Source organism: Homarus americanus, unplaced genomic scaffold (assembly GCF_018991925.1).
Source record: "Homarus americanus isolate GMGI-L3 unplaced genomic scaffold, GMGI_Hamer_2.0 scaffold22445, whole genome shotgun sequence".
Classification (NCBI taxonomy): Eukaryota; Metazoa; Arthropoda; class Malacostraca; order Decapoda; family Nephropidae; genus Homarus; species Homarus americanus.
Genome location: NW_024738851.1, coordinates 18,041 through 26,203, shown reverse-complemented (window position 1 = coordinate 26,203; position 8,163 = coordinate 18,041). Strand labels below are relative to the sequence as shown.

The following is an 8,163-nucleotide window of genomic DNA, read 5'->3' as shown; positions in this document are numbered from 1 at the left end:
ATTACGGTACAAAAATTTTTATGTCCGGTGCAAATTACAGCATGTTTATATTCAAATTAATCAGTATGTTACAAGAATCCCAGCAATGTTAATTATATTGTACCAGGTCATTTCACTGGCATTTTAAAATGAGAGAAGCTTAGTAGGACTGTTAAATAAACTCACAGAGACCTTCGGCTCAAACTGTCAAACATCTCCTCTTAACTCTCTCCCCCATCTGTTGAGCCAGGGTTTTAGGCTTACAGTTTTTATCTTACATAATATTTCAGACTAAAGTTAGGAGATTATAATTTGCATTGCTGGAATCCTTGCAAGACAGCCAATAATTTGAATGTTAACGTCATATATTTTGCTCGAGAGATAAAAATTGTTGTACGTTAGTGTACAGTACTGTAGTACATTTTATAATATAAAGTTTTTGAACTGTATTTTTGGGTAGATTTACATCAATTTCTTCATTTATTTTCATGCACACAGCATACTAAAAGAAATAATTGACCTTAGTGCAAAGCTGGAGTTTTGTTGTACTAATTTGATTTGGGTACTAAAATTGTTATGTCTAGTGGAAATTATAGCATGTTTATATACAAATTAATCAGTATGTTACAAGAATCCCAAGAATGTTAATTATATTCACCCGGGTCATTTCCCGGCCGGGAAAAAATGCGCCACAGACCCGGGCGCCAACCGTCGGTGTCGCCGGGCTTTATCTTAAGTAATATCACAGACAAAAGTTAGAATTTAATTTGCATTGCTAAAATCGTTACAAGACGGCTAATAATTTTAACATAAACGTTGTATATTTTGCACAAGAGATAAAAATTTGTAGCCCTTTGTAATAAAATTAGTTACAACTAAAATTTGTATGTGAACTATAGCATGTTTATATTCAAAGTAATCACAATTTTATAAGAATTCCAGCAATGTTAATTATATTCTTCCAAGTCAGTTTAGTGATATTTCATAAGAGAAAACCTGAAAGTCACTGTTAAGGACAGATAAATAAATAAGCTCTAGACCTTGGCATCAACTGTCAAACCGATAACCCTCCTCCCCATCTTGCCGCGAATCCGATCACGAGTAAACGGGCCATTTCGCGTCTCGTAATTTTAGCCGCGTCGATTTACGAGCGTCCGTTTTAACGCGATACTACAAAAACGATGTTTTGTAGGAGATGGGCCGAGGTGCATTTGGGTATATTGGGTCTTTTTAGTATTTTGTGTTAGTCTCGAGTACCAAAGTAAATTGTTCCATTGAAACCACTTTAATTGAGTCCAAATTTGGTTTAAAGCTATTAGCTCTCTAGGAATGCGCCTCGCGTCACCGGTAACAATTTTACGTAAACGCGTCGACGACGTAATATTCGACAATGCCGTCGGGTCGTCGACGTGCCGTTTCTTCGTTTAGTAAATAGTCGTGGCGATTTTTGTCGCGCGCGTGTCCGTCGACGGGCACGCCGAGGGCGGTCCGTCCGCGGATGCGGGCCCGCTCGAGATTCGGCCCGTATTGCGCAGTCGTACGGTCCGTCGTCGTTTGCGAGAAGTACTCGTTTACGTAGTCTCGCGTGCAGTATATTGCATTTTCTAGCAATAGACTAGTTACGATCGTAGATTAGTTCCATCCCGTAGGGTATCGTCTCGCCGTCGGCCCGGGACACACCTCCGGCCACTCGACACTCTGCTTACCGGTACACGACACAAATTAAAAATGATCAACACGATATTTTACGAGGGCATTATGATTGATTTATAATACCCTATGCAATGGTTGTATAGATGTAGTGCAGTATAATTATTAAATGCAGGCAGCATTCACATCACAAACTTAACCCACAGAAGAAGTCGCCTCGGGCAGCGGAAGCGCGATCCGGGAGAAGGACACGAAGAACGACCGTAGATCGTCGCTCCGGAGACGGGTCGGCGAGTGCCGCTCTCCGACGCGAGACGATCGTCGAGAATAACCTACGTGTTTTTCTATTTTTATGGATGCTATTTTAAGGATAACTAAAGCTCAGTCAACGGTTATTTTAGCTTAAGGTCATATTATACGTGTATTTGTAATGTACAGTATTTCATTGAGTAAGAATGCTAAAACTTGCCCGGCGGTCGACCCCCAAAACAACTGCGGCGACCCGCTCCGGCACTCGAGAAGACGGAAGCTCCGAGTACACGACGTTAAAGATTAACGGATAGTTTGACGACTATACCACCCCTTGTTCCCTCTACCTCCAGCTAAATGTATCCCTCCCTCCACTTACCACTCTTCCTTTCCTCATCTATTATCTTTCCCTTCCACCCCTCTATCCCACCATCTGTCCCCCCTCCCTTTCTTCACGTACCATTCTTCCTTTCCTTATCTATTATCCTTCCCTTCCACCCCTCTATCCCTTCCCTCCACATACCACCTTTCTCTCCTAGCACCTGTCGTTCCTTTTTTGTGTTTTATTTAATAAGTTTTATAGTATATGATGGTCACCTTATTAATAATGTAACATTTTGTGTGATTACAATTACACTACACACACTTAGTCGAAGTGACCAGTTATTAGTGTTGATATTAATGGGATAAATATTAGATAAGTTTATTGGAGTTTGCTATAAAATATGTGACTATAATTATAAATTGTGAGTGTGAAGAAGGGTTTATAAGTTGTATATATGTCAATTAGAGGAACAAATAATTTGCTAACCACACCCTAGTCCTTCAATGGAAAACGCATCGAAATGCGCAGCGGCGAATGCATTCGGCGGGAGAATAATGCGGCGACACGCGTAGAATACTCGTACGCCACTCTCGGGCACGTACGTTTCCATTTACTAAAGTTAGGTGGGTTTGTTTGGGTGGCGTGGGACCCAGAGGGCATCGGCAGGCGGTCGCGTCCGGCGGTTGCCGTGCGAGAAATTGGGAGGACGGGCTTTCACGTTGCAGAAACTAAGGAACGGCATCTTCCGGCGGAACCACAGCCCGCGATTAAAGGAACGCTCGGGTTTGACGCCCACGGACCGAGCGCGCGGCTCCTCCGCCGTAACAAGAGTAGTCGATTGAAGTCCCCTCTTTTGCCTGGGTGGATGTGTCTGTGCTAACCGTTTTAGGCAAGTGAATGTTTGGTACAGCAGATTTGGGGATTCATTGTAGGGTAGACTTGCCATACAGTGCAGTGTTTTAATTGGTATTATATTGCGGCGATCGGCGAGCACGGAGACCGAAGCCTCACTCGACCGTGTCTCGGGAGGCGTGGGGTTTGGTCCGAGGCCACTCGCAGTCATCGTCGAGGGTATAGTCCGGAACGCCGTTCGACGTGACGTCTCGTCGAAATTCCGGGGCGGTCTTCTCGTCGCGGGGCGCGCCGGAGGTCGACGCTACGACGTTCCCGGAGGGGTCGTCGTCGTCGTCGTCGGGTATTTGACGTGCATCCGGAGTAGAACGAGGGCACGCGTCGAACCGTCGAAAGTGCGCAAGAAATGAGATCGCGTAAATAACGGCAGATTAATTTCGTCGACACTCGTACGTATAAGAGTGCAAAGTAAATAAATAATACGTATTTTTTTTATGGGAATTAGCCCACCCGGGCACGGGTCACCGACCCACATCGGGGCGAAAATGTAATAATAATAATAATTGTTGAAGTTACAGTGTTCATTTTTGGTGGATATCAACGAAATATGATGCGAGAGGCTCAGACGACGACGCTCTCTCCGGTATATTTTCGGGACCGTCCGTAAAAACGAAACCAAAACACGCGTGCGCATTCAAAGTGGCGCTTTATTCCACAAGTAAAATAAAACATATTGCCATAAATATGGGGTAACCTAGTTTATATGTAACAATAATACTGAAGAACCTTAAAGAAATACAAAATGGAAAAAAAAATCAAAAGTGAGGAACAATAGATTTATGTTGTGTTGTCAATAGTAAGAGAAACAATCGAGACAGAGAGTCAGACGAGCGACCCGGGACTCGGTCACAATTTTAGGGATGCCACGTAGCAGGAAGATCTACCACGGACGACACATTACGCTTCCAATATTGTCTGCGGAGGTGGTATCTCCCCGTTTGGTGGCTGCCTAAGTATGTAAGATTTTCCAATGGAAAGTGTATGTTTGGCAAATGTATCCAGGTCTTTAGAGAATGTACTCAGATATTTGGGTTAGGTGTCAAGGGTTCATGTATAATTTGCATGCCTAATTGACTATGTATATTTTTTAACCTTAATTTTTCATTTGCAGTCACCCGACGGGAGTCAGAAACGTCATTTTTGTGCGGACCGGCGACTCGACGGACCCCGGCCGAGGACGCCGCTCGAACCGCGGGTGAGAATGTCGGACGACGCCGTATTGTAATGTTTATATCGCAGTGTACGGTATTTACTTAATGGTTCTGTGAAGAATAGGAATGCGTATGTGGCGTGCCTCGGCGTCTCCGTAGGAATTGCGTAGAGTAAGTGGAAGGTTTTTAAGGGAGACGAGAATTTATTAAGCGGCGCGTCGTCGACGAAATATCGAAGGAAGTTTTGACCGGTTACCGAGAGGAAATAAGACGGGAATTTACGAGTAAAAGAGTAGTAGAACGTAAAGATAACGAGGGAGAAATGAAAATGCGACCGACGACGAGACTCGGGTGCCATCGAAAATGCGTAGAGGGACGGACATTACAAGTGTTATAATGAGAGTACTTAATTTAGCATAGAGATATAGAATTGAAGGTGTCATATCTGGTCTAAAAGTGTTGGATACAATATGAAAAGTATAATTGCAGAGACTAGCGATCCTCCCGGAAGAAAGCCGGTTAAATTGGGCGTTAGGGTATATGCACTTCCCTTAAAAGTGTAATTAGTGATCCTCCTCAGACACATTGCACCATTTGAACGCAGACGTAAGATTATCCTCATCGCCGTACACGTCCCGAGGAGACGAGGCGTATCGAGTTTACGCGGATGCATACGAGACGTTTCCTTTCGAGTACGGGTAGTTCTGCTATAATGCGATAGTTGTGTTCTTGTAAAACATCGTGTTATAGAAATTCGTGTAATAGAAATGACAGGGCTTATGGAGAAAATAGGGTTAGGTGCAGATTACTCCAAATCGACAAAAATTTCGTAGTACAGTCTAAATAAATGTTACGTTGATATCTAATATTGAAATCATACAGTAAATGTTACACTTGACCTTGAAAAAATCTGAATATAACTTGATGGGGGAGAAGATTGATGTTGAGGAGTCATGAAACATCAAGCTTTTCTTCGAGTGTTATAGCCTTTCTTTTATGATCACCAGAGTGCTTCCCAGAGATATTCTTCTTTTCCATAGTCACAAAATTGGAGAAACAGTAATCACCGAGGACACTTAAAAATTTCACACGTGTTTCAAACAAAGTGTGGAGTAAACAGAGCGCGCGGGTCTAAAACGCTATGTATTTTGTTTTTCTCTTATTTAAAATTTTACATATACTGTAGAGGTATACTGTATACATAAATATTACATAAATTATTTGTGCAATTCTTCACAAACAAAACACATAAATCAATTGAACTTGCGATGTCGAACGTGAACTGTAAACACTGCATAACCCTGCGCCAAGCCACAATGTAAAGTACACTTTAAACGCTACTTATTTTGTTTTTCTCTTTTATTTAAATTTTTACAATTTACATATTCATATTATGCTACAGCGCCCACAAAACACGAGAAACGTTCGAGTCCCCCAGTAGAGATGTCCGTTCTCTATCCACTCGAGGATGTGTCGGTCGTCCGTTTTCTTTTTGTGTACTCGCTCGGGGACTCGAGTTTATAACACAGGATGATAAGGGAATTTGAATTTATTTGTTGATTTATTTATTTATAATATACTGTAATATATTAAATATGCTGCAAGTATTTTCTTTAATTTATATACTTTTTTCTGGAAAAAGGGAGGCTACCATTATACCCGGTAATGTACATTTATGGCGATCGTTAAGGACCAAACTCCGAATCCGTGACGTGACTTCCGTTCATCATTTATGTCCTAAATTGACCAATGTGGGTAGTTTCAAGAATTAACGCAGTCATTTACCGAATATTCTTTGCCCAAAAATAAATTTCAAATGAATTATTTATAGGAGATAAGTATTATGATCAGTAAATATACCGATATGCATTACCGACCACAAGGACGGCTAAAAATAGGCACAGACGGTCACAGTCGAGGTCACTTTCCCTTTGTTGTCACTGTAGGACCTTGTGAGTGGTTTACTGTATACATAAATATTACATAAATTATTTGTGCAATTCTTCACAAACAAAACACATAAATCAATTGAATATGCGAAGTCGAACGTGAACCGTAAACACTGTGTGATGTAAAGAGAGCGCCGGTGTGAAACGCTATGTAATTTGATTGTCTCTTTTATTTAAAATTTTACAATTGACTTATAATATATAGGTATACTGTATACATAAATATTACATACATTATTTCTGCAATTGTTCACAAACAAAACACACAACTCAATTGAACACGCGATGTCGAACGTGAACCGAAGCCATAACAATCGTTCGAGTGGAATCGCGTCGGAGGAAACGAGTTCGCGTTTTACAAATATCGTTCCTCAATTCATAAATCGCGTCGTCAAAACACGCGTTATAGCAGAACTCGCCGTATAGTTTTTGGTTCACCGCCAACACGTTTATCCTCGTACCGGATCTCCGTCGTCGCGTATTTTTACGCGACATCTGCGGAAGTTACGTTCACAGACGTAAATGGTACGACCTCGAGAGCACGACGTACATTCGGTCGTAGAGTACACCGGTCCGGATCGAGTGGACTTTCCCAATCGTCTTATAGATTTCTCGAGTTCTTGGGAATGGTACGAATATGTACAATTAATATTATGTTATGTATAGGTATATTGTATGTTTTTTGATAATCGTTAAGTATGGGAGGTGGCGACGTGCACACCGTACCGACGGGTGGAGGAGCGTCGAGTTTGATTTTGTATTAGGCGACGGGGTCGCGGGTATTTACGGAGATACGGCAGAGCGCGACGTCGGCGCCCGCGTACGGCACGAGCGGGAGGAGTAATTTGTGCGGGACGTAATTGTGGGGTAGTCGAGTATGCCTGTGTGTTTTAGTTGGCAATAGTGTGTAGATATGTTTGTGTATAGGTATACTGTAGAAAGAATGAAGTTAGATGAAGTTTGTTTGGGAATTAGTAGAATTTGTAATAGTAGATAATTGTCGATATATTTTGACAGTAATTTGTCCGTTTCAGTTGCGGAGGAGCGCGCCGATACGAGTCGGAGACGGCTCGTACAGTCGGCGCACGAGAGCGGTCCGGACGAAGACATTCGGGAACCGAGGACGAAGGCGCTCGTCGACTGCGGACGAAGACACCGGTCGACGCGCGAGGAAGATGCTCCGGAACACGGGAAGAACGCCACACTCCCGAGTGCGGGAAGACACTCGTCAACGCAGAAGGAGACACGCATCAATGTCGGGCCGGCGCGATTGTTTTAAAGACGATTTAACGTGTAAAATGAATGTACGTGTTGTTTGTAACGATTGTTATAATGTTTGTAGTATTGTTTTTAGAGACCGACTCTGCGAAGACGGAGGAAGTCGATACATGTCGAGAATGAATTTATTGAAGATGTTGCCTGTGATCACTAGGTGTTTGCACTAATTTGGGGAGATGATTACGATCGTAGAACGTCACGGAATGCGGCGCGCATCCGTAAATAACGGCAGCATAAATACGAGAGAACGCGGCGGCGGCGGCGGGGAAGTGCGCCTTTTGAAAGTAAAAGAACGGGGGAGATCGGACCGACATAGATGGTGTTGTTGTGGTAACCGATAAGAATGGAGAAATGATGACTATTTGGTGGGTTTTTTAGGACAGAGAGAGTAGTTATATATTAGTGAAGATATAAAGTAAAAGGTGATAAGGATGGTGGTGGGGGGGGGACAACGAATGATATATTTTGTAGGGTATTAAAGGAATTGACTCGTCAGTGCCGAGTCGGCGTAATTGTGAGAAACGGATGCGACGGGGATTGTAAAGAAGTCGCGCGGTAGAGGAATTGGCGGAAGCGACGATCGCAATAACCTTTCGACGTGGGACGGACGACGACGAATTTAGTAAATGGCGGTTTAGGAAAGGGTCGTACGTAAAGCGGCGGGTGCGGA

General features: G+C 42.9%; 1 long non-coding RNA gene across 1 annotated transcript; it reads left to right on the top strand.

The window, feature by feature from the left end:
* The first annotated feature begins 515 nt into the window (after positions 1-515).
* On the top strand, positions 516-8,163 carry LOC121874372. Its single transcript, XR_006090398.1, has 2 exons — positions 516-4,310; positions 7,250-8,163. It is a non-coding gene; the product is annotated as an uncharacterized LOC121874372 (long non-coding RNA).